Below are 27,480 nucleotides of genomic sequence, written 5' to 3' on the forward strand. Positions count from 1 at the left end.
GGTTGTTCACTCACGGTGTTTCATTTACCTCTATACTGCATTAGCAAGGCTGTGACACTATGGGTGCAGTCCATAGCTGGTTTGATGTACAGAGCACATATTCGACTTTATATTGTGGAGTATAGACGTATGTTTGCATGTTAATATTTATTACTGACTAAAGGGGTATCCACACAGGGAGAGAGCTGTGGCAGTGGTATAGAGAACAGAAAGGTGGAATGCCAATACATTTGTAGTATGAACTCGTACAGAGAACAGCATCAGTGGCGTGGAGTAGGTGAATCCCGAGTTAAACTACCCACAAATATGAGGTGAGGTGGTTAGAGCAGTAACCAGTGGGATGGAATTTGATCGACAATTAAAATCAGTTTTAAGAACCAACCCACATTTGTGTATGGTACGGCACACTTCTGACTTTGCTATTAAAAATTCATTGACAGCTGCAGGGGGTGTCACTGAAAACACAATAAGTGGATCTAAGACAAGGGTGTAAGTAGAGGATCCATTGACTCAAGCTCAGTGGGAGTTCATGTCTTAGGGTTAAAGAAGCTTTCCCCACTGAGACGGAAAATCAAGCTGAACACAGTAGGGCTGGCAGAACATATTAAAGCTGTAAGGGCATTACTGTACAGCAGCACTACAGCCAATAAACAGACTCTGGCAAGCTGCTGCTCTCAGTGAGTCAGGCAACGTGTATGAAGAACTCTAAGGCTTTGCTTTTGACTTAATGTTGATTAAGTCAGGCTCTCAGCCAGTTCAGAACCCCAGCTCTATCCTGCAAAGCCCCCCAGCTGTCACATAGTCAGGTGAAGGCGCCACGTCTAGGACAACGGGGATATTAAACACGCTGCACACAGAGAGAAGTTCTGCTGCCCTTTGGCAAGATCTCTGACAGATGCACGAGCCCTTAGAAGACACTAAGGAAGACAAATAGAGCTGCCACAAAGCACATAGCTTTGTGACAGGTGGATAATTTTTCCCACAAATCTATTGTGAGATAAATGCTGTTACTGACACTGATGTGAGCTCCAATAAGAAGACACTTGAGCTGTATGAGTTCACAGAGAATCTTCGGCTGCTTGCTAGAAAGCTAGATGATGGCTCTCAGCATGATGAGGCGCTTCACAGCTCATCCTGACACTTCCCTCCTTTGTGACTAGTTGAACGTCACCTCTGAGATCACACCAATCAAGAGGGCATTACAGAGATCCCACATAATTACCACGCGAAACTCTTTTCTTCTTCTTGCTGAAACACAGCATCAATCTTTTTAAACAAAACCCTTTCCTTAGACATTTTTATTTCAATATTTAAATAAGAACATTTTTATAGTAGTTACTGCTTTCTCTTTCACTGCCTCAAAACAGAGAATAGTAAAAGGCTGGCTGGAAATAATGCTATTAGAGAACAACAGTCTGAACTCTTAGAGGCAAGTGCAAAGTTTTGGTGTCTAAGTGGTAAACAAGGAGCTGTATCATTCTTTCTTAATACATTTTAAACTTGATCAACATGCAGTATTGTGAGTTTAAGGTTTTCATAATCAAACTACATTTTTTAATTTTATATAATATAGCTGAATTTACCCACGCTGTGGTACTAAACCAGCTGTAAAGTTTACAATCATTTTCTGAAAGCTGTGATTTAAGCAAGAAACAAAGATAGAAATGGAAAAAATACTTACTCTATGAATGTATATAATAGTCCAAACTACAAGCAGTGGTAAAATTCAGTTTCCATGATATTGCATTCAAGTGTAAGTAATAAGAACCCATTCCATGGTGAAGCATTAACAAGGGACATTTTCTGACATCATACATCCCGAATATGTTCAGAAAAATAATTTTGGTCTCATTAAAATCTCTGTGACATTTTATTATGACATAATATCAACTCGGTCAATCCTAAGAGGTCGCTAACATGTAAAATCGCCGTCCTACATAACTTTACTTGTAATGGATTAGTTGTTTAAAATCAGTGGTTCTTCCAACATTTACAAACCACATTTGAAAAATGACATTGAAATGATTGCTTCCACTCAAAACACTGGTAACCCCTACATTCTCATCATTCCCACACACTCACTCACTTAGTCGTTTGTTAGCTTTAAGCTCAATGAAATTCTGCAGGTATGCAAAATTAATAAATAAAAGCTTTTTTTTGGTTTGTTCTAGAAAATTCTGTGTGAAAATGTGAAATAGCTTATGTCCTCAGTGAAAAGTCTTGTCGACATAGCATGTCCATCAACTGTCCTTGCTGTGTGTGGGCTTTTATTTTGAATTGCAGCCAGCTCCACTGTAGCTCTTTAGCACCATGGTCATTCACAGTCAAGCACTAGCGCCACACTACATGGAAGATTATGTTTTTATTCTCTTTAGCTACTAAATGTTTCATTTTTATGTGCCATGTTTATCCTTCAGAGAGAGGCTTAGGTTGGAATAAGCTCTTCAAATCTGGCCCATTCACATTCCAGTGCTGTGCTCCTTAGGTGCCACTTCTGGCAGTAGAATATTTTTTCTTAACTATCATCCAAAAGTGCTTTGACATGAACTAGTCAGTTTTGCGACTTCAATGAGGACAATCTTGTAAAGTCATATAACGATTACTACAAATTTAGTGTTCTGCGTCATTTTTTCAAAAAGAGCATATAGGCAGAAGATCAGTGTTTTAGGGATGAATTTCTTAGATGACACTGACTGGACACTAGGTGGCACACTGAGGAGCACACTGGTGAAGAACCTTATGTAAGCTTTTTGCCACTTGAGAAGCTGTAAAGGTAGTGAGCCAGTGATTAAGCTAGTTTTAAATGCACAGAAGGAAGATGAGTTGGTGGGAAGAAGTGTCCCAGCCCTGGACAACAATAAAGATGGATACTGCCACCATGACATCAATCAATGGTTAGTGAAGCCTTGAGTAAAGCATTTTTTCCCATCCCCATCTTGATGCGTTGAATCTGGTTGTGATGAGTGAGGGGTGGATCCGACTGAGAAACTGAAGACACTGCTCGCTTATTGACTTAATGATTTGCATTTGACAATTTGTCAGCTAGCGAGCGTACCCTGCTTCATCTTCATTCTGACTCTAACAGTTACCATCATTTATAAAATTAAATTCATTTTTTGTTCAGTATACCTCGAAACTAACTAAGTCATCAGAAAAACAATTACCTTTCTCCTACATTTCTATATGACTGGAAAACCTTTCTGCATCAAGAGGAGTCACCCCTTGCAGACTGTAAGAAACAATGCAGACTGTAAAGTGATTTGGCTTCACTTTTTAGACATAGAAGTTACATCCATCATTCACACTGTTTATAAATTTTAGTAAAAGGCATGGTAGTTTGCAGATGAACTCTAAGGTACTGAATGTTTCCATCCATTCATGATGAAATATAAAGAGGTGATTTGTTGAAATGAACAAGTAGTGGAGCAACTTTTTACTTCAGATGACTGCATAGAAGGAAGAGAAGCTCAAATATGAGATGACAGAGATATAAAAACAGCACATTTGTGATCATTTTTTTGTCAGTTGTAAATAGTAAATTGCTTGCTGCTCAGCACAGGCATGATGCTGCTGCTGTAAGCGTTCCCAGTTGAGTAGAAGCTTGAGTAAACACTGGAGTCACATGTTTTTGCACAATTTTTGCACAACATAACACACACAATATTCTGCATCGGAAGTATGGGGTGTCTGGCCCATTGCTACGGGCCATTCAGTCCATATACAACCGTTGCAAGAGGTTGGTTCGCATAGCCGGCAATAATTCGGACTCGTTCCTGGTGGGTGATGGGCTCTAACCAGGCCTGCCTTATGTCACCGATTCTGTCGTGATTTTTATGGACAGAATTTCTAGGTGCAGCCAAGTGGCAGAAGGCTTTCACTTGGGTGGTCTCAGGATCTCATGCTTTTCGAAGATGATGTGGTTCCGTTGGCTTCATTGGGTGATGGCCGCCAGCTCGCCTTGGAACGGTTTGCAGGCAAGTGTGAAGCGATGGGAATGAGAATCACCATCTCCAAATCTGAGGCCATGGCCCTCAGCCGGAAAAGGGTGGAGTGCCCACTCCGGGTCAGGGACTAGTTCTGTCCCAAGTGGAAGAGTTTAAGTATCCCAGGATCTTGTTCATGAGTGACAGGAGATCAACCGATTGGTGCAGCGGCTGCAGTGATGCGGATGCTGCACCAGTTTGTTGTGATGAAGAGAGAGCTGAGCGTAAAAGCGAAGCTCTCAATTTACCGGTTGATCTACGTCCCTATCCTCACCTATGGTCACGAGCTGTGGGTAGTGACTGAAAGAACAAGATCGCGGATACAAATGGCGGAAATGGGCTTCCTCCGACGGGTGTCTGGCCTCTCCCTTAGAAATAGGGTGAGAAGTTAAGCCATCCGGGAGGGGCTCAGAGTAGAGTCACTGCTCCTCCACATCGAAAGAAACCAGTTAAGGTGGTTCGAGCATCTGACAAGGATGCCTCCTGGGTGAGGTGTTCCGGGCATGTCTCACTGGGAGGAGGCCCCGGGACAGGCTGGAGGAGGTGGCTGGGGTGAGGGAGGTCTGGGCTTCTCTGCTTAGGTTGCTGCCCCCGCGACCTGGTCCCGGATACCCGGAAGAAGGTGGATGGATGGATGGATGGATGGATGTGGTTTAAAATCAAACAATCAACATGTGATTGAAGTGTATAGTTTCAGCTTTGATAGAAAAGGTTTAACAAAAATTTAGCCTTAACTGTTAAGTGATTCCAGCTGTTTTTATACACATCCCATAATTAAGGGGTATTTATTATTTTCTTCTTTTTTTTGGGTTGTATGGAAGCCCCAAACGCAATTTCATTGTTCTTGACAATGACAATAAATAAATAAATACTAAATTGATTATTTGATTTCAATTCCAGTGTGCCTGCACAGGAACGTCTTCTTTCATAGCATCCTCTTCTGTCCCACAAGGATTCTTCTCTGTGGGATTCCTCTTTTCCTCCGGCCTGGCAGATACCATATTTAACATCCTTTGTCCAATATATCCACTATCCTTCCTCTGAACATGACAAAACCATCTCAGGCTTGCTTTTCTAAGCTGTCCCTCTGATATATACATTTCTAAGCCTTTCCACCTTCATCACTCCCATCGTTTTCTGTCGCTGTGTCTCTGGGTCTCACTACTATCTTGTAAATCATCCCTTTTACTTTGCTGCTATCCTTCTATGTCACCCTTGACACTCGCCTCCACCCACTACACCACTACACTACACTCTTTTCTTTACCTCTCTTTTGCACTGTCTCTCTTGTCCATCTTCACTAAAACTACTTTTTGGATCTTATCTATTTGCCCTGTCTCCCTCTCATTCACACACATGTATTCTGTCTCTACTTTCACTACAGATCACAGTGTCAAACATCTTAGTACACAGACTCCTTCCTGACCTCTTCTTCTTGTAAACCTGCAAACAAGAAAGGGGGTCAGAGCTGATTCTTGATTGTACTCCCACCCCATTTCAAAATCGTCTGTCAGCCCTACCATCAGAGGTGGGAAGTAAGGAAGTACAAACACTTTGTTACTGTATTTAAGTAGAACTTTCAGGTATCTGTACTTTACTTGACTCGTTTTTGTTCTGGCCAGTTTTTACTTTTACTCCCTACATGCAAAAACTCATAGTGGGACGTTTCTTTTGTTTTGTTTCCATCTTTGTGTGCAGTTTGTCTCACAGTATGTTGCAGCTAAAGGTGCAGCTGCTGTATTTGACAGGGAGAAAAAAGCGAACTTCACTCAGAGATGGAGAAAGATAAGAAAGAAGGACAAAGGTTAGATTTAAAGTTAAGGATGCTCTGTAGGGTTTGATGAAATGAAAATTTGAAGCTCAAATGTAATCTTCTTGTTTTTAAATCAGATATTGGGTCTGTACATGTGATGTTATGTTTTTTTTCAATGGGGAAACATGCTACAAACAAAATAGGTAGACTAACTGCTATTTAAAGGCCGCATGAAAATCCTCTGCAGGTTAGTGCAGGATAAACAGGTTAGTTTGCTGTACTGTGATGGATTTAAAGTAAAGAACAGTGTGTGACTGGTGCACAGTGACTGGTTTAAAGGTCAAAGTTAGGTTACAGCAAGTGTAGCAGAGATTCATGTGAATTTTAGTTGATGCTGATTACATTCAGTTGTGTAAATCCTTAAAGAGCAGTACACCTCAGCAGCAGTAGCTTAGATAAGCTGAGCTCAACCTTGGACATTTAGAAAATCTACAGTAGCTCTTGATAGAAATTATTGTGACCTCTGATTCTTTTCCCCACACTGAGCCATTACAACTGATTTTACGGTTCCTCAACCTGCTGAATCTGCTTTAACTTTTTCACTGCAAAATTACCCTCTTCCACATAGCAAGCAGGTCTGGCCACGATCTGGTATCAAGCCGGCACTGCTGGCTGACTTCTGGCATGATCCAGATATGGGCCAAGCTTGGCGTAGATGGCACTGTCTATCACTAGATTTACTAAACCTGCGCAAATATGCGTAACTTCCCTCAACCCAACACCCCCTAGAATTACTGGGTTTTTTTATTTTCTGGTGCAAGTCCCGAGGTGTTAATCACCCCTGCTGAGAGTTTCACAGGTCGTCAGCTCGTTTCTCCTCCAGCTTTTGTTGTACAAACCACCCAATATCCTTGAGGCCTGGCACATTTGCATTTGCTCACTCAGAGTTGCTCAGATCCAAGCCAGGCCAAACCTCTGTGTTACAACTTTCAGAAATGCCTGCCATATCTATACAAAATATCCCACACATTGACTGACCTGCAAATATGAAAGATGCACATTCACACCTTCCTTGACTCTCAGCACAGATCTTCCATTGTTCCATTGTCACTGTGTATGTGAGGAAAGTGGCATTGCTTGACTACAGCACAGTGCTGTGCATAAAAGCAGACCGACCCAGGCAGGAGAACGATTTCTTGTTCGCATTTCTGAGAACGCACATCAGGATGGCCTCCGTGTCACTGCCACGCAGGAAGAACCTCTCCACACAACAGGCTTTGGCCTTGCTTCAGGAAATGGACGAAGCAGATACTGATGGAGGAGAGGTTTCATTTGTCCAGCAAGCCACTGATACTTCCTCAGAAGAATCTGTAAAGGAGACGGAACAAGAACCCAACATGCCTCCACGGAAGATGAAGAGGCACCGTGGTACTGGGAAGCCCAGCCAGAGCCACACGGCAAAAGACGGCACTGTGTGGGTTGAAGAGGACATTGGAAAGCCCAGTGCAGCAGCAAATCGTTCGTGCTTCACTGTGCAAGCTGGACCCACAGAGTCTGCTAAGGTTTGTCACTGCCATAGTAGATATGATATTTATATAAACCCATTTAGAGTGAGGTTCATGTAAATTTACCATTTTCTATTTGTTTATCTTGCGACAGCATAAGATTACAAGTGTGCTCCTAAGCTTCCTTTGCCTGTTAGACCTGGGAATGCTGCAGACCATCAGGGAATGTACGGTCCATCAAGCCTGCAGAACAGAGCAGGACTGGAATATGTCAGTTCATGAACTGATGGCATTCATTTCAATCCTGTTTGTAAGAGAAATCATGTGTCCTGTTGGTGCCATTGTGGATTGCTGATCAGAAGGATTTCTGGTGCCAGTAATCAAAGAGACAATGTCCCGAGATAGGTTCATTTCAATAATGCAACACATTTGATTTGATGACAAGGACACGCGGGCAGAACGGGTGAAAACAGACAAATTTGCGGCAATCTCCGACATCTGGACAAGCTTCAATGAGAACTTTGCTAAGGGTTTCACTCTAGGAGAACACATGACCATAGATGAACAGCTGTTCCCTACCAAGGTTCGTTGTCCATTCACACAGTATATCGCAACCAAGCCAGAGAGATTTGGAATCAAGTTCTGGATGGCCACGGACTTGGACACCAAATACGTCTGCAGTGCATCTCCTTACTTAGGAAAAGACCCCAGTCGTCAGAAGGGAGAGAGGCTGGCAGAGAACGTGGTCATGAAACTGAGGGAGCCGTTTTTGGATGATGGGAGAAACGTCACAACGGACAATTTCTTTACTTCACTGTCACTGTTGCACAGACTGCTGCAGTGCAAAACAACATTACTGGGCACGGTGAATAAAGTCCAGCTGGAACTTCTTCAACTTGCAAAAGAAACTGCAAAGCGAGAGGTATTCTCCACTTCAGTGCTTAGAAGTGGCCTGTTTACCTGTGCAACATGTCACAAATTCACCTGTGCCAAATGCAGGGATGATGGACACTGGGTCTGCAAATGCTGTAAAGTTTGAAACACTTTGAAATAATACAGACTGGTGTACCCATATATTGTGAATGTGTGTCTTGAATTTCTGAAGGCTGTTACACAGAGGTTTGGCCTGCCTTGGATCTGAGTAAACAAATGCCAATGTTGCGCGCACACACACACACACACACACACACACGCACACACGCACACACACACGCAGCAAATCTGCATTTACAGTGGGGCAAAAAAGTATTTAGTCAGCCACCGATTGTGCAAGTTCCCCCACCTAAAATGATGACAGAGGTCAGTAATTTGCACCAGAGGTACACTTCAACTGTGAGAGACAGAATGTGAAAAAAAAATCCATGAATCCACATGGTAGGATTTGTAAAGAATTTATTCGTAAATCAGGGTGGAAAATAAGTATTTGGTCAATAACAAAAATACAACTCAATACTTTGTAACATAACCTTTGTTGGCAATAACAGAGGTCAAACGTTTACTATAGGTCTTTACCAGGTTTGCACACACAGTAGCTGGTATTTTGGCCCATTCCTCCATGCAGATCTTCTCGAGAGCAGTGATGTTTTGGGGCTGTCGCCGAGCAACACGGACTTTCAACTCCCGCCACAGATTTTCTATGGGGTTGAGGTCTGGAGACTGGCTAGGCCACTCCAGGACTTTCAAATGCTTCTTACGGAGCCACTCCTTTGTTGCCCGGGCGGTGTGTTTTGGATCATTGTCATGTTGGAAGACCCAGCCTCGTTTCATCTTCAAAGTTCTCACTGATGGAAGGTTTTGGCTCAAAATCTCACGATACATGGCCCCATTCATTCTGTCCTTAACACAGATCAGTCGTCCTGTCCCCTTGGCAGAAAAACAGCCCCATAGCATGATGTTTCCACCCCCATGCTTCACAGTAGGTATGGTGTTCTTGGGATGCAACTCAGTATTCGTCTTCCTCCAAACACGACGAGTTGAGTTTATACCAAAAAGTTCTACTTTGGTTTCATCTGACCACATGACATTCTCCCAATCCTCTGCTGTATCATCCATGTGCTCTCTGGCAAACTTCAGACGGGCCTGGACATGCACTGGCTTCAGCAGCGGAACACGTCTGGCAATGCGGGATTTGATTCCCTGCCGTTGTAGTGTGTTACTGATGGTGACCTTTGTTACTTTGGTCCCAGCTCTCTGCAGGTCATTCACCAGGTCCCCCCGTGTGGTTCTGGGATCTTTGCTCACCGTTCTCATGATCATTTTGACCCCACGGGATGAGATCTTGCGTGGAGCCCCAGATCGAGGGAGATTATCAGTGGTCTTGTATGTCTTCCATTTTCTGATGATTGCTCCCACAGTTGATTTTTTCACACCAAGCTGCTTGCCTATTGTAGATTCACTCTTCCCAGTCTGGTGCAGGTCTACAATACTTTTCCTGGTGTCCTTCGAAAGCTCTTTGGTCTTGGCCATGGCGGAGTTTGGAGTCTGACTGTTTGAGGCTGTGGACAGGTGTCTTTTATACAGATGATGAGTTCAAACAGGTGCCATTCATACAGGTGGGGGACAGAAAAGCTTCTTGCAGAAGACGTTACAGGTCTGTGAGAGCCAGAGATTTTCCTTGTTTGAGGTGACCAAATACTTATTTTCCACCCTAATTTACGAATAAATTCTTTACAAATCCTACCATGTGAATTCATGGATTTTTTTTCACATTCTGTCTCTCACAGTTGAAGTGTACCTCTGGTGCAAATTACTGACCTCTGTCATCATTTTAAGTGGGGGAACTTGCACAATCGGTGGCTGACTAAATACTTTTTTGCCCCACTGTATTAGTCCCACAAGTGGAAAATCTGCATTGCCATTGCAGAAAAGTGGACAGTGTAAGACATTTAAACTATCATGGTAGGCTGCAGGTACTTTGTTGTTGAGTCTGACAACGATTGGAAGGAAAGACCTTCTCTCCTGTCTCCTGAATCCCTCCTGGTTGGGGGTTGGGGGAGGGTGTGTTTGCACAACAAAAGCAGGAGAACAATGGAGCTGAAGGCCTCTCAGCGGGGTGCTAGGAGGTGTTAGGTTCAGGGGAATTTACGCAAATTTGCGCAGGGTTAGTAAATCTAGTAGTAGGGAATTGCACCAGGGGAAAAAAGGCTCAGTAATTCTAGTGCTATGTGATGGCATGCCATAACTGGCTCGATTATGGTTTGGTGTATGTGGCCCAGGCCCATAGAAAACAGGTCTGGCCCGGATCTGGCATCAAGCTGGAACTTGTGACTGACTGGTGTCATGGCCGGGTGTATGTCAGCCAGATGTGGGCCAGGTCTGGCAGTCATGGAACTATTTATGTTCCTGTTTTCCTATTTTAGTTAGAAGACCCAAACGGCGTGTTACAATACTATATTGTTATGGTGGCCAACGTTTCAAATGCAGGTTTGACAGGTTTGTGAGTGTACACTTTATCCAAAACCCGGTGATGGCTTACCACTGAGTGGCTGTAGCTCAGGAGGTAGAGCAGGTCACCTATTCATCAGAAGGTTAGTGGTTTGATCCCTGGCTCCTCCAGGCTGCATGTCAAGAATGTGAATGTAGTTAGGAAGCACTAGGTTTACAGAAAGTGTGTGATTGGGTGAATGTGGCATGTTGTATAGAGCACTTTAAGTAATCCGGGAGAGTGAAAAAGCTCTATATAAGAATCAGTCCATTCACTGTCTGAACAGAGTTCCCTCGTGTTACTTTTGCACTATTATGTTTTGGCACATTGATTATTAAATGGCTTGATTAAGGTACACATTAGGCTGACATCTGGGTCCAAAGCTGAAACTGTTCTGGGCCAGCACAGAGTGTCTGTGTCTGCAACTGGCCTTGTGCTGGCCCATGTGTGGGCCACATCTGGCAAACCAGGTCTGGGCCATCAAAGGGCCGTCATTCTTTGCGGTATGTGGGCCATGTGTAAGCACATTTTGTGGGCCACATCCGGGCCATTCCAATTTTGCTATGTGGGCTACAGTGTAGACAACAGAGATCTTTCTCTGCTCATGTTCTAAATACCTGATTTAAGATGAGAATATTCATTACATTTAAAAATTAGACTAAAATAAATTTTGTCTCCCATCTACTAATATTATTTTAGTAAAACATTTGTATAGTAAGGTTAAGTTAGCTTTGGAGAAGAATAGCTGGTAGCCACCCTTCGGAGGAACGCCTGCCTACCGCACACTTCACCTGTCCTCATACATGTCCTGCACCAGCCTCACGTATGCTACTTAACACCACTCTTGGCCAGTGTCTCATGCAGTACTTCAGTTCCTTCCCTGGTACCCTATCATATAAGGCTTGCTCTAGATCCACAAAGACACAGTGCAATGCCCTCTGACCTTCACTATGCTTCTCCATCAACATGCTCAAAGCAAACATCACATATGTAGTGCTCTTTCTCATCATGAAATCATGGTCAGCGCTTCTCATCTCTCTTCTCTATCTAATGTCAACAACTCTTTCCCATAGCTTCATGGTATGGCTTATCACCTTTAACCCTTTGTAATTGTTACAGGTCAGCACCAGCACACATTTACTCCGTTGGTTAAAATATCCACTAGCCTCCACAAGAATGTCATCTGGACCAATCACCTTTCTATTCTTCAGTCTTTTCATAGGTGCCTCTGCACTTTCTGATTCAGTAACTGTTCTCCATCTGTCCCGCTCGCTCTCTTTTTCTTCATTCATTAGCTTCTCAAAATATTCCTTCCACCTTCTCAGGACACTTTCTTCACTCAGTATATTTCCACATCTATCCTTTCACTCAGATTTGCTGCACATCCTTTCCCATCCAGTCTCTCTGCATAGCTATTATATACTGTTTGTATTGCATGCCTTCATATTGAGGTCTGACTCAACTTTACAACACTAATTTCTGGAAAAAAAAATCTCAATTTGATGCAATATAATTCAGATTTTTGTAATTTAATATTAATTGGTGTTAAACTGGGGTTATTAACTAACCCCAAATTGTTCTCCGATGTATCCATCGGAGTGTGAATTTGTCTGAATGTTAGCTAGTAAGTATAAAGTATTAGTTAGTATAAAGTGTTTTGAGTGCAAAGGAAGAGTAGAAAAGTGCCCTATGATCTGTCTTCCTTGTCTGCACCATATACAATCACTCCTATGCCTTTTTACTGTTTTACATGATCCTCCACCAGCAGGTGCCTGCCTGTGGGAACCTGGGCAAATGTAGTGGGAACACAGACAATTCCTGTTACAGTGGCAAGCTTCCTGCTGAACTCTGTCACCACTGTCCCACAAAAAAGACACGTCCACATGACATGTGGCATTTCACAGTTTCAAGATTACCTAGCACCACCATTTTTATTGATTCGACCCACACTGGTCACACAACCACTTAAGGGCCAGATTTAATGACGCGTTGCACCGGAGCAAGCTGGGTTTTGATGTAAAAAAGGTGCTGTGTGTATTTACAACGCAAGCACAGTGATAAGAATGGCAACCAAATAGTACAAAGAATATGACGCAACAGAGCTTCTAACTATCAGAAATGAGCAAACATAAGATTTTCAGATAAGGAAACAGCATCCAACGAGTAAAGAGTAAATGATGGAAACAGCTTTCTGAAATAAAATAGCTCATAACTAATAAGAGATACATCAATGTCCTGAAGAAATGCAGTAGGTTAAGACTCTAAAAATCTGCGAGTCACCAACTGATATGCATTATACTTGCCATATTAGTCATGCTGGGTACAAACAGTGGCGATATATCCATAACATTTACACAAGAGTTCAGGGTGCGAGTAATCACTGCAGTGTTCTTCTGAACTCATAACCTCCAATTCCACACATCAGAATTGGAACCAAATAAATCAGTTGTCTGTACAGGGAGTGCAGAATTATTAGGCAAATGAGTATTTTGTCCACATCATCCTCTTCATGCATGTTGTCTTACTCCAAGCTGTATAGGCTCGAAAGCCTACTACCAATTAAGCATATTAGGTGATGTGCATCTCTGTAATGAGAAGGGGTGTGGTCTAATGACATCAACACCCTATATCAGGTGTGCATAATTATTAGGCAACGTCCTTTCCTTTGGCAAAATGGGTCAAAAGAAGGACTTGACAGGCTCAGAAAAGTCAAAAATAGTGAGATATCTTGCAGAGGGATGCAGCAGTCTCAAAATTGCAAAGCTTCTGAAGCGTGATCATCGAACAATCAAGCGTTTCATTCAAAATAGTCAACAGGGTCGCAAGAAGCGTGTGGAAAAACCAAGGCGCAAAATAACTGCCCATGAACTGAGAAAAGTCAAGCGTGCAGCTGCCAAGATGCCACTTGCCACCAGTTTGGCCATATTTCAGAGCTGCAACATCACTGGAGTGCCCAAAAGCACAAGGTGTGCAATACTCAGAGACATGGCCAAGGTAAGAAAGGCTGAAAGACGACCACCACTGAACAAGACACACAAGCTGAAACGTCAAGACTGGGCCAAGAAATATCTCAAGACTGGTTTTATGGACTGATGACATGAGAGTGAGTCTAATTTTATTATTGAACAACAACCATGTTCTCAATGAACCCAAAAAACTCATTAATATCAAAGCTGAATGTTTTTGGAAGTAGTTTTTAGTTTGTTTTTAGTTTTAGCTATTTTAGGGGGATATCTGTGTGTGCAGGTGATTATTACTGTGCATAATTATTAGACAACTTAACCAAAAACAAATATATACCCATTTCAATTATTTATTTTTACCAGTGAAACCAATATAACATCTCCACATTCACAAATATACATTTCTGACATTCAAAAACTAAACAAAAACAAATCAGCGACCAATATAGCCACCTTTCTTTGCAAGGACACTCAAAAGCCTGCCATCCATGGATTCTGTCAGTGTTTTGATCTGTTCACCATCAACATTGCGTGCAGCAGCAACCACAGCCTCCCAGACACTGTTCAGAGAGGTGTACTGTTTTCCCTCCTTGTAAATCTCACATTTGATGATGGACCACAGGTTCTCAATGGGGTTCAGATCAGGTGAACAAGGAGGCCATGTCATTAGTTTTTCTTCTTTTATACCCTTTCTTGCCAGCCATGCTGTGGAGTACTTGGACACGTGTGATGGAGCATTGTCCTGCATGAAAATCATGTTTTTCTTGAAGGATGCAGACTTCTTCCTGTACCACTGCTTGAAGAAGGTGTCTTCCAGAAACTGGCAGTAGGACTGGGAGTTGAGCTTGACTCCATCCTCAACCCGAAAAGGCCCCACAAGCTCATCTTTGATGATACCAGCCCAAACCAGTACTCCACCTCCACCTTGCTGGCGTCTGAGTCGGACTGGAGCTCTCTGCCCTTTACCAATCCAGCCACGGGCCCATCCATCTGGCCCATCAAGACTCACTCTCATTTCATCAGTCCATAAAACCTTAGAAAAACCAGTCTTGAGATATTTCTTGGCCCAGTCTTGACGTTTCAGCTTGTGTGTCTTGTTCAGTGGTGGTCGTCTTTCAGCCTTTCTTACCTTGGCCATGTCTCTGAGTATTGCACACCTTGTGCTTTTGGGCACTCCAGTGATGTTGCAGCTCTGAAATATGGCCAAACTGGTGGCAAGTGGCATCTTGGCAGCTGCACGCTTGACTTTTCTCAGTTCATGGGCAGTTATTTTGCACCTTGGTTTTTCCACACGCTTCTTGCGACCCTGTTGATCAACGGCACTGCTGTGGAGAGAGTGAGCAGCTTCCAGTTCCTTGGAGTACATCTGGCTGAGGATCTTACGTGGTCAGTACACACAAACAAAACAGTGAAGAAGGCGCAGCAGCGCCTCTTCTTTCTCAGGAGACTGAAAAGATTCGGCATGAGCCCCCGCATCCTCAGGACCTTCTATCACTGTGCCATTGAGAGCATCCTCACTGGATGCATCACCACCTGGTATGGCAACAGCACCGCCTACAACCGCAAAGCTCTCCAGCGAGTAGTGCGGTGCTCTGAACGGATAATTGGAGGTGAGCTTCCCTCCCTCCAAGACATCTACAGGAAGCGCTGCCTGAGGAAAGCGGGGAGGATCATCAAGGACTCCAGTCACCCCAGCCATAAACTGTTCAGACTACTTCCATCAGGAAGGAGGTTCTGCAGCATCCGGTCCCGTACCAGCAGACTGAGAGACAGCTTCTTCCATCAGGCCATCAGACTGCTGAACACATCATAGACACCTCAGCTTCACTACTGGAACTTCAACATTATGCACTCCACACTGTATATAAATGCCACTTGTTTTGCACATATTCAACTCTGTATATTTTATATATTTTATTATTATTATTATTATTATTATTATTATTATTATTATTATTATTATTATTTTATTTTTACTATTTAATTTGTAAAAATGTGTATACACACACACACACACACACACACGTAGGAAAATATTTAGTATACACATCCAGAAATGCATACACTATTATATATTGTACATATATTTATTAGTTTCAGGTTGGCCATTCTTGTATTTTGCTCGTTTGTGTTGTTGTGTTTGCACATCTCTGTTGCTTGTGGGGCTCGCACACAAGAATTTCACTCGCATGTGCTGTGCCAGTGTGCCTGCACATGTGATGTGACAATAAAAGTGATTTGATTTGTTGACTATTTTGAATGAAACGCTTGATTGTTCGATGATCACGCTTCAGAAGCTTTGCAATGTTGAGACTGCTGCATCCCTCTGCAAGATACCTCACTATTTTTGACTTTTCTGAGCCTGTCAAGTCCTTCCTTTGACCCATTTTGCCAAAGGAAAGGACGTTGCCTAATAATTATGCACACCTGATATAGGGTGTTGATGTCATTAGACCACACCCCTTCTCATTACAGAGATGCACATCACCTAATCTGCTTAATTGGTAGTAGGCTTTCGAGCCTATAAAGCTTGGAGTAAGACAACATGCATGAAGAGGATGATGTGGACAAAATACTCATTTGCCTAATAATTCTGCACTCCCTGTACAAGTATTTATATCACATCCCAAAAGTCATTTTCCAGACAGTTTTTTTCACTCACAAAAATACTAGAAATTCCACAAATCATAACTAACCACTCCTCAAAATCAAAACACTAAGAACGATTTGAAAATAAATGGAATATGCTCTTCCATTCCTCTGTCAGCTGTACTCTAACCTTCATAGCTCTCTGCTTCCATCCACCTTGTTTTCTTCAGCAGTTTCATCACAACTTTTCCTCCCTCTATCAGTCCCTCATATCTCCTTCTACCACAGGCCTGCAGGCAGTCAGAGCTGTGTGGAGCACCACTGGGGGCTGCAGACAGATCACTTCCTCCGGCACAGTAATTATTTGGCTCTTTTATTGTTGAATGCGCTGCTGACGGTGGGCCTGAGGGGAGTCAAATATCTTTTTTTGCCACAAAGTTTCTTGGAGGAGACTCAACAGCTGCTAGCTGCTCCGAACAACAGTTTCCAAAATTACCTTAGGTGCTGGAAAGAAGGACACAGGCATTCAGAGAATGTCAAACTCAAAGTTAGCTAAAAGTTTTAAATTATTTTTGATACATTCCTACAATATGCAATGACACTAGAGATGGAAGTGAACGCAAAACAGGTGTTGCAGAGGACTTCGGATTAAATCAAGAGAAATTTCATTTGAGGTTTCATTTGAAAAAAAGTGAGCCTTACCAGCTTCTGCTGCTATATATGTACTTAATATAATAATAACCAGCGAGAGAAGGTCTGTAAGCCGTTTGGACAAATACTCCTTTTGCCAAAGACCTTTGAAAAATCACTTGTGTTAATGTAACATTTTTATTGTCTTAGCCTTCTTGTGCCTTCTTGTGCCTTCTTGGCTGACTCTGTATGGCTACAAGTGTTTTTGTTGCGCTGCATCTCTCTCTCTCTCCCCTGCACTGCGCTCTACCGGGGCGGAGTCATGACGGCTCCAGCCCCTGGCTCGGACACCTGCAAGCAATCATCTCACTCACTTCTTAAGGCGGCTGCTGAGAGTGCTTCCTCGCTGGATTATTGTGTAACACTCGTCAGTGTCATCACCTATCTGAGCCTTTTTCTGAGTTTCTGTCGTGCCACTACTTACCTGCCTTTCCTCTCTGTGCCAGGATTCTCGCCAGCCTGAGGACCGCCGTTGGTGAGCTAAAGCCGGAGTCCGAGCTACCTGAGCTTCAGTGGATTTTGTACATAGCCCTCTTCTTCCCGTGCCTGTGCTTCCCGGAGACCCTCTTCCTGTGCCCCCTCACCTGTATATATTCGCACCTGGTGTCTGTGTGTGTAAATAAAACGTGAACTTTAGTGACGGTCTGACTCCGAGTCCCTCCTGAGCCTGACAAATACATTACATTACAGAAGCTCTTCAACAAGGTTGCATTCAACCTTCAACCTCCCCAGCCACTGCTGGGTTCTTCTTTGTTAAGAAGACGGATGGGGGCTTCGCTATGCATCAATTATTGGGGTTTGAACAAGGTCACCATTAAGAACTGCCACGCCCCTCTTTTCTTAATGGCACTCAACTGTCTTTCCCAGGTCAGCATCTTGACCAAACTGGACCTATGCAGAGCCTAAATTTGGTGCACATCAGAGAGTTAGACAAGCGGAAGACAGCCTTAACAATAATGGTCAATGGGAGTACCTGGTGATGCCATTTGGCCTGTTCAATAGTCCTTCCATATTCCAACAAATGCTAGGCCGGTGGGTGTTTGCCCTATCTGGATGACATTCTGATGTACACTCGATCCGAAGTAGATCATGTCTGACTTGTGAGGGTTCTTAACAGACTGCTCAACCACCAGTTATTTTGTAAACTGGAGAATTGTTCCTTCCATTATTACTCCACCACCTTCTTCCGAAGGTTTAGCCATGGATCCCCAGAAGGTTCAAGTTGTTGTTCACTGGACTCAACAAACTAGCCCCAAACAGCTGCAGAGCTTTTTGGAATTTAGCAACTTCCACTGGCACTTCATTTGAGTCTTTAGCTCAATTGTTGCCCCGTTAACGTCTCTCACAAAACCTACTAACCAGCCTAAACCCTTCTCATCTCGGAGGCCATACAAGCATTCAAGGGCCTCATTCGCTTGTTCACCACAGCACACTCTTGCTCGATCCCTATCCTGCTAAATCTTTTGTGGTAGAACGTTTGTGATAGAAGGTGATGTGGGTGCTGGCACCATACTCTCCAAACATGGTTGGGGTGGCAAACTCCACCCACACTGCTAATTCTCAAGGAAATTCTCCCCCACTCAGCACAGGTATGTTGTTGGGGACCGGGAGTTGCTGGCCATCAAGTGGGCCGTGGCACTGACTTCTTGAAGTGAAACAACCTTCCCAGATCTGGACCTACCATTAAAATCTGACACACATTCATCAGCCAAGCAACTGAATCCAAGACAGGCATGTTGGGCTCTTTATTCACTCACACCTTAGCGTTCCAAGAACCCCTTGAAAGTCCTGGTGTTCATCTTTATATTCCCTCCTGTCACGGACCGCCGGGGCAGACCGTGTGGAGTGAGTGGAGGACCCAAGAGCAAACAGGTGAGGACACAAAACCGGACTTAACAGAAGGCGAGCCTTTATTTAGGGCTGAAAACTTAAGGAACAAGGCAGCAAAGCAACTGAGGGAAAACCTGAACATAGACTGGGAAAACTATGGCTAAACAAAGTACAAACTAGGACTAGTTAAGGCTGGGAAACTATGACAAGGGGTAGGGGAGATAACACAGACGACGCGACGCAGACTACATGAAACACAGAGACTAAATACACATGAGGGATGATCAGGGGAAGTGGCCACACATGGGATCACAGCTGACACACATGAACCTAACGACAGGACAGGAGGAGTGAAACTGAATACACTGACAATGAATACAGACTTACAAAGTAAAACAGGAAACATGGAAATTAGACATGACAAGAACTAAACATAACCACGCAGACAGGACTCATGACCCAGGGAAACTTAGTACAGGGGAGATGACATAACTGACAGCATGAACTTGACAGTACAAGACACACAGACATAAACACACTACCTTAGAGAACCTAAACAAACAATAAACATCAAAATAGGCTAAACATAACACACTGGGTCACACGACCCAGGACCATGACACCCTCCCAGTGTAGTCAGGAGGTTTTGGTCTGGGCACACTTCTCCCACCTCCTGGTGCATCCTGGGGGAAACAGGACCCTCCAACTTCTTTGACATCCCCTCTGGTGACCCTCCGTGGATTGGGATGTCCATGAGTTTCTTTCCGCTTATGACACCTGCACCCTGGCCAAGGTCAAGCTACCTGACAAGGTACGTGGATCAAGGCCCAGACTGCCATTTCCCGATCAAATGGCAAATATGTTAAAAAATTGCTGCCAACACCTCCTGGTACATTCATTTCAGACAGGCGACTGGGTCTGGCTCACTGGGAAACACCTGAAACTCTATACAGGGACCAAAAACCTCACTCCCAGGTTTATTGGCCCGTGTGAAATTGTCACCAGTATCAATCCGGTCAATTATTATTTACGCCTTCTGTCCTCCATGAAGGTCCACCCTGTCTTTCATGTATCGCAGCTCAAGCATCACATAACCTCCCCGCACCCACTCAGAATCATATTGCCTACACCGATCGATGAATTCGTAACTCACGTTGCTGGGGCCAGGGATTTAAGTGTTTCAGTGTTATTTCTCTTGGGAGACTTTCTAATTATTGAGGTTATCGGTCTAATATTTTAGGGTTCATAACTTGGAGCATAAAACACATTGGGTGGACTGTTATCGTGAATTGGTGTTAAATAATCAACCTGAATTGAAAATTTATCTGCATTGAGAACACTGACCAACTGTGAAAAATACTACAAGGTCAGTCAAGTGAAAAACAAAACCCTCCCATTACTGCAGAGATAATATCCCATGATCATCCACAGATGTCTTTTTTGTCACATTTGTGAATATTACATAATTGGTATGCTTTCTGACATTTAGTCTCATTTTCTTTGTGAGCAAAACAGTGCTAAAGTGTGGTCACTGGCTTCAGTCGGACCGTTACAGTTCATTTCTTCTTTCATGGAGGACAAAGAACAGAATAATATAAGATAGTTAGATATTACTGAATTGCATATTAGATTTATTTCAAGTGAATGGCAGACTATTATTCAGGGTGATGATGTAATCAAGACACCGGAGTCGGGAAGGTCATTTCCTGTTACTTTCTTGATTTCAAAGACATTTCTCAAATGTTCATATTACTGCTGTAGATAAGTGTCATGGGGTTGGTAGTGAGTCATAACAGAAGTGCCAGAAATACTGGAAAACTGTAGAATAACAGTTTCCCTGGTTTAGAGTGTTAGGAAAACTGCTACATTCATGGCTAAACCACTAGTCTTTCCCATGGAGTTTTGGTGCGATAATCAAAAATATCTCCCTTTTAAAAGTCATATTAAAAATGCTAAAAATCTTTAGATCATTGATGTCTGGGCTTAATAAAACTTAACATCAAACACATAACATCTAACACATTTTGAAAAATTATGTAATCCATAATGTCATGGGTTGTTTTAGTCTTTGTTAGAGATTATGTTGGTTTTAAGTTGGTGTTATTGGGTTTACAGTTTTTCCTCACTGTATTTCTTGTCTTAAGTATCTAATTTAGTCTTAATTGGTTGGACCTTCCTCCCAAATTTCTTTAAACAGGTTGAGCACCCGTCAGCAGTTCAGAGAGAGAAAATACTGTGGAGGCCCGGGGCACCACGCGCACTGCAAACAACAGAGCGTCAAGCCAACGATACCAACTGTATTCATCCTCGTGTATCAATTGCCGAATCATGGACTTTAATGTCTTATTCAGCCGCTCCACCAACCCGTCAGTCTGAGAGTGGTAAGCATGGTCCGAATAGATTTAAGGCCCAGTAATTTGTACAGCTCTTTTAGTGTACGAGACATGAACGACGTGCCTTGGTCAGTCAGTATCTCTTTTGGGATGTCGACTCGGGAGATGACCTGAAAGAACGCTGTCGCCACTCTTTGCAAAATGGTGTGCAGTACCACTGCTTCCAGGTATCACATCGCATTGCATAATCCACTAGAACTAATGCAAAGTGATAGCTGCGTGAACTCCTGTGAAATTACCCAATGAGGTCCATGCTAATGTGGTTGAATGGGACCTCCATTAACGGTAAAGGGCATAAAGGCGCTTTTGGGATGGCCGGCTGACTCACCAGCTGGCATTCCGGGGAGGATACGCACCATTGTGCACAGGGCACACCATGTGACCATCAATTTCTATCACTTTGTCAAAGGCTGAGTGCAGGTTGTCATCACGAGACTGCTCCAGTGAGAAATCTCCGCTGCAAAGTTATTATAAGCTGAATGGCGGAGTATAAGTTTGCACTTGTTATTGTATCCGGTTGTTACCGTATTTTCACGACCATAAGACGCACTGTACTAAAAGGCGCAGTCTCAGTTATGTGTGCCATTACTGTATTTAACACACACATAAGGCGCACTGGATCATAGGGCGCATATAAGTACTGTATGCATATTTAAAAATAAAGTGGGAGCAAACCTGAGTTCGGTACCTTACTCACATTTCTATTACCGGTAATCGTCATCATCAACAACACACAAGCATACAAGTGTGCGTATTTAAAAATAAAGCAGGAGCAAAACAAAGTTTGGTACTCACATTTTTATCATCAATCAAACCCATCGAAGTCCTCATCCTCTGTGTCTGAATTGAACAGCTGCGCTAAATCTCCATCAAACATGCCAAGTTCACTTTCTTCACCGTCAGAGTCACTTTCCGTGCCGTGCGGCTCCTCGGAAATGATGCCGGCTTTTGCGAAAGCTCGAACAACAGTGCCAGCAGACATGTTAGCCCAAGCATCTACAATCCATTCGCAAATTGTGGCGTAACTCGCCCGGCGCTGCCTTCCACTCTTGGTGAAACTGTGGTCTCCATCGGTCATCCATCGCTCCCAGGCCGCTCGCAGCCTTACTTTGAACACCGATGCCCAGCGGTTGTTGTTCATTTGTCAGGCCTCCCGGAATGACAGCAAGCTCACAGTTCATTTGTTTCACTAGTTTTTTCACATCGGCTGTGAGATGGGCACGCATAGAGTCACAGATTAAGAGCGATGGTGATGCGTGGAAAAAACCACCTGGTCTCCTTACATACACCTCCCTCAGCCACTCTTTCATCATTTCCTCATCCATCCAGCCCTTCTCATTTGCCTTAATGATGATTTCTGCTGGAAACTTCTCTTTAGGCAAAGTCTTTCGCTTAAAAATCACCATAGGCGGCAGTTTCTGTCCATTAGCACAACAGTAAAAGACGACTTTTCATACCCCGTTGTGCGTATCGCTACCGTGCTGGTCCCCTTCTTCTCCACAGTGTGACTCACCGGGATGTCAAAAGTGAGCGGGACCTCGTCCATGTTTGTGATGTGGCTGGGCTGGATGTGTTTGTCGCCGATGTGTTTGCTGCAGTAGGAGCGGAAGATGGCCAGCTTTTCCTTATAATCCGCTGGAAGTTGCTGCGCTACCGTAGTCCTGGTCCGGATGGAAAAATGGCACCGTTTCATAAAACGAAAGCACCAAGACGGACCTCCTTGGAAATGTTCGGTGTTCATCTCTTCAGCTAGTGAAACTGCTTTTAGCCGAATGGTGACCGTCGAAACGCTTCTCCCGCTCGTTCTTTGCTCGATGATCCACCGCTCGAGTCTTTCCTCCAACTCGGGCCACCTCGCCTTATGTCCGCGGAAACTCAGCTGCGTTTTCTTGACCTGCCAGAGCTTGTTTTCTAGCTTCCTCCATTTGCGAACCATCGATTCGTTAATCTTAAATTCTCTCGCCGCTGCTCGATTTCCATGTTCCTCCGCGTAGCTGATGGCCTTCAGTTTAAACTGTGCTTCATAAGCGTGTCTCTTTGCCATTTTCAGGGTTGTTAAAACAACGATGTTCCACATAATGCACATACCTGTCCTTTTAGACAGGTATGTGCGATTGTCCGGTATATACGATCAACGCCCACACTTCACCCTTTAGCGTTCTCATGGTGTTCTCTACTACGTCCTCCTTACAACACACAGGGCGCACTACGCTATAGGGCGCGCCGTACTTTTTGAAGAAAATCTAAGACTTTTAAGTGCGCCTTATGGTCGTGAAAATACGGTAAGTGATGACATATGAACCCTGCTCCTGGGTCCAAAATACTCTGTGTTTACATGTTCTTAACATGTTTTAAGGCTTTGTATTGTGTTATATTAAATCTGCAGAAGTCCCTAAAAAAAGTCAGTGAACACTGTCTGCCTTTCTCTGTTTTTATAACCACCATTCGTTTGCAGCATGTTTTAAAGCTACGTTTTTTAAACCTTACGATGTAGCTACAGCCCAGCCCATGCTGCAGTATATCAATGACTAACCTCGTATTGTGGATGGATTACCTCAGTTGTTCTCCTGGCTGAAGTTTGTTCCGTTTACAGCATCCTGCCATGTGATTTATTGAGTGGAAAATAGTTAATTCAATTGACTTTAATTTTATTTATACAGCGCCAAATCACAATAACAGTTGCCTGAAGGCGCTTCTGTGGCACCCTGAGTATTTGAAGCATCAAAAACAAGTCTCAGAATTCTTGTTGAAGTTATTTTAATGTCTCCCCCCCCCTCCCCCAATCACCTTTTTTTGCTTTTGTTGTGACAATAATTTATGTCATAGCACAAAGCCAAAAGCTCATTTGCTCCCACCTGATGTGATGTTAGGGCAATATTCAGTTTCACCAGTAGGTGGCAGTTGCGGCTGAGACAAATGGGTGACTGGCAAAATAATCCTTTACAAAAGTTAGGGATTGTAATTATTAGTTATTGTAATGGAAGCCGTCAGTAATGCAGAACTGCTGTTTTGCTGTGTTTCAGCGCAATAAACCTCAGTGTGCACCTGGATGAACCTTGTCTTCCTTCAGTGTGTAACACTTTATATTGTAAGCTAGACCCTACAATAATACATACAGAGAAAAACCCAACAATCATATGTCCTCCTATGTGCAAGCTGCATGGGCGGGGCTGTAGCTACATCGTAAGGTTTTAAAAAACAGAGTTTTAAAACATGCTGGCGATGAATAATTCATCTTCCAGCTTCACTGTGTTTATATTATATTATCCATAGCTGTGTAGCTAGCCACAGCTATGGAAGGATTTCAGAAATCCTTCAGATGGTATATCATCTTTAGATAGAAACTAGCGAGCTAACTCCCTGCTAACTTCTAACTCCATTAAACTTCATAAATCCTGTCCCAAAAGGTTAATTCTGTTCACAGATGAACAGAATTAACCTTTTGGGATTTACTTACCTGGATGATTGAACATGCATCAAGACATTAATAAAGCCTGTTTTTCATGGATGCCTCGATGTGAAACTTAATTCTCACACCTGGTAGAGCAGCCACACTGATGATTTTATTAAAGATTAAAGAATTTGGACAGTTTGTAACTCTCAGTGATGCCGCAGTGCTTGTTTGACTTTGCGACCAGAAGTGGAGTTTGGACCCAGAAACGTATAATGACTTCAGACTTAAGACCGGATTAGCTGATAAGAATTTAAATATAAATGATACCTTTTTCCACTTTGAGCTTGGATTTCACAACTGTGAATTCTGCATCCAACAGAATGAATAATGGTAAATGGCCTGTATTTGTATAGCGCTTTACTAGTCTCTAAGGACCCCAAAGCGCTTTACACATTCAGTCATCCACCCATTTACACACTGGTGATGGCAGCTACATTGTAGCCACATCCGCCCTGGGGCGCACTGACAGAGGCGAGGCTGCCGGACATTGGCGCCACCGGGCCCTCTGACCATCACCAGTAGGCGGTGGGTGAAGTGTCTTGCCCAAGGACACAACGACCGAGACTGTCCAAGCCGGGGCTCGAACCGGCAACCTTCCGATTACAAGATGAACTGCCAACTCTTGAGCCACGATCGCCCACATACGTGTTTCTACATAAAGCCCTAAAGAATCTAATGCATATCCTTAGTTTATAATAAATGACTGCATGATCAGGTCATTGAAAACCAACTGGGTAAATCACACAAGGGAAGATTCAAGCATTTGCTTCATAGCTTCAATACATACTTCAATACAATGTAAAAACACAGACACTTGCCTGTGTGGAGGTGCAAATTAGTTCACACACACACTCTCTGTTCTTTCTCACACACACAGATACAAGTAGTGGAGATCAAGCATCTTGGCATGGTGATTTATTCATTTACTTCTAGCAATAACTGAGGATATTGTTAGCGCCCCAGCTATAAATCTATGTTATTTCCCTCAACATAGAGATCTGGAAACCAGAGGCAGCCGGGGGAAGTGGAGATGATGAAGCACAATCTTGCCTGCACAGCAGTGAGTGAGAGAGTGTTAATGTGTGAGTGTGTGTGATTTTATTCTATTTGTGTGATGGACAAGCAAGAGGCCATCTCCTCATGACTAGCAAGCTATGGGCCAAATTGAAAGTCTGAGTTGCACAGCACTGTACACACACACACCACACACACACAGTGAAGTGCATTTAGTGTACAGTATACGAGACAATGAGGGATATACTGTAAATGTCACGTCTTCGCTATGTGCAACTTAAAGGTTAGAGCTGACGTTCAATTCCTCCCACTGTAACCCTTTAAAATGGCACTCCTGACTTTCGTGCCTCTATTTTCAACATTAAATATTAAACAGCTGATATTGTTGGTGTTCTGAGTGACACTGTGGCTTAGTAAATAATGAAAAATGTACTGACTATATGAGTTGTTTTTTAATGCGAGTTGTAGAGAAGGCAGTTCATCTTTGCTTTTTCAAAATGCATCTTTGTACTTCATAGTGAAATATCCTTACCTGTTTTTTACTGGGTCATGACATACGTCACACATGCCAGAACTGCAAAACTGACAAGTGAACAGGTATGCTGTTCAGAGCATTGTTGCAACTGGAAACAGTAAAGATGTGGTGGCACTACAGATAACAAATTAATATTTTAAGATTACCTTCCCCAAAATTCAGCTTTACCTTCAGCCCATGATGAATTCCTGTTTCTTCCATATAAAGTCGAAACATATCATACAGCACAGTCTTTTAAATACTTCACTGATTCAATAATTTATTAAAGTATCGCTGTTAGGTGTTGTTACCTTAGAGCAGGCCTTTCTTTCTCACTAGTTTCTCTGCAAAATATTGGCTCCCTGCTCAAAGCTAATAGCTGCTGCTTCACACTGAGCTCATAGGGAGGTTAGTATAATGAATGCTATCAACTACTACTTTTGAAAGTTCTGAAAAGATTAAAGTGAAAAAGCATTTCTAGTTATTTGGCTCTGTATACTGCATGACTGCGACGTTAGTGGTTGCCTAGAGCAGGAAATGTCATAGAGGCACCCGGAATGATTCAGTCCCGGAGTGTTTCAATCTTTCTTTCTTTCTTTTTGAAAAATTTACTGTATGCTTACAATGACCACATCGTAGACAGTATTTTAATAATAAAGTCACTGTACCTGGTAAACTGTGAGTTATATAATGACCGAATAAGTACAGTTTCTTTTCATTAACAACAAAAAAAATCCACATAAAGTTGGTACATAATGTTTCTTTCTGGGTTCCTGGGATCTGGGTTTCCTGTTCTTTAGTATACCCTGTGGTTTGCACCTCGTTTAAACTTATTGACAGAATGGGTCAAAAGTTTTAGAACACCCCATTCTTCCAGTTTTTAATGAAAATTTAAGCAATTAAAGTCCAACAAATAATTTGAAATGGTATAAAGTTAAGTGGTGAACTGCTTGAGGAAAAAAAATGTCACCCAAAAATTTAAAATAATGTACATTTCAGAATTATACAAAAAGACCTTTTTCCGGGAACAATAATTGGTTTCACAGCTTAAAGCTGTTCTGCCGTAACGAAGGTTGATCAAGCCTTGAAAGTTGGTACCACCAATTCCTACAGGTGTCCCAAATTTTCTTGATTACTTACAAACCCCTCTCTCTGCAGAGGGGGTTGTAAGTACTGTGGTGCCATACCCTTATGAGCACTACATAAACAGTACTGCACTGCAGTAAGTAGTGTGATGCTATAAAAATGGCAAGAAATTGGCAGTTAACAGTAAAAGAGAAACAGACCATTGTAAAACTTCATAAAGTGTCGGTCTTCCCTGGAGAGAAAGTTAAAGTGTCAGTGAGTGGTCTCCTTTACAATCAAAAG

The sequence above is a fragment of the Diplotaxodon limnothrissa genome, linkage group LG9, assembly GCF_057381915.1.
Source record: "Diplotaxodon limnothrissa isolate DT_005_m linkage group LG9, D_limnothrissa_male_GT1.1, whole genome shotgun sequence".
NCBI lineage: Eukaryota > Metazoa > Chordata > Actinopteri > Cichliformes > Cichlidae > Diplotaxodon > Diplotaxodon limnothrissa.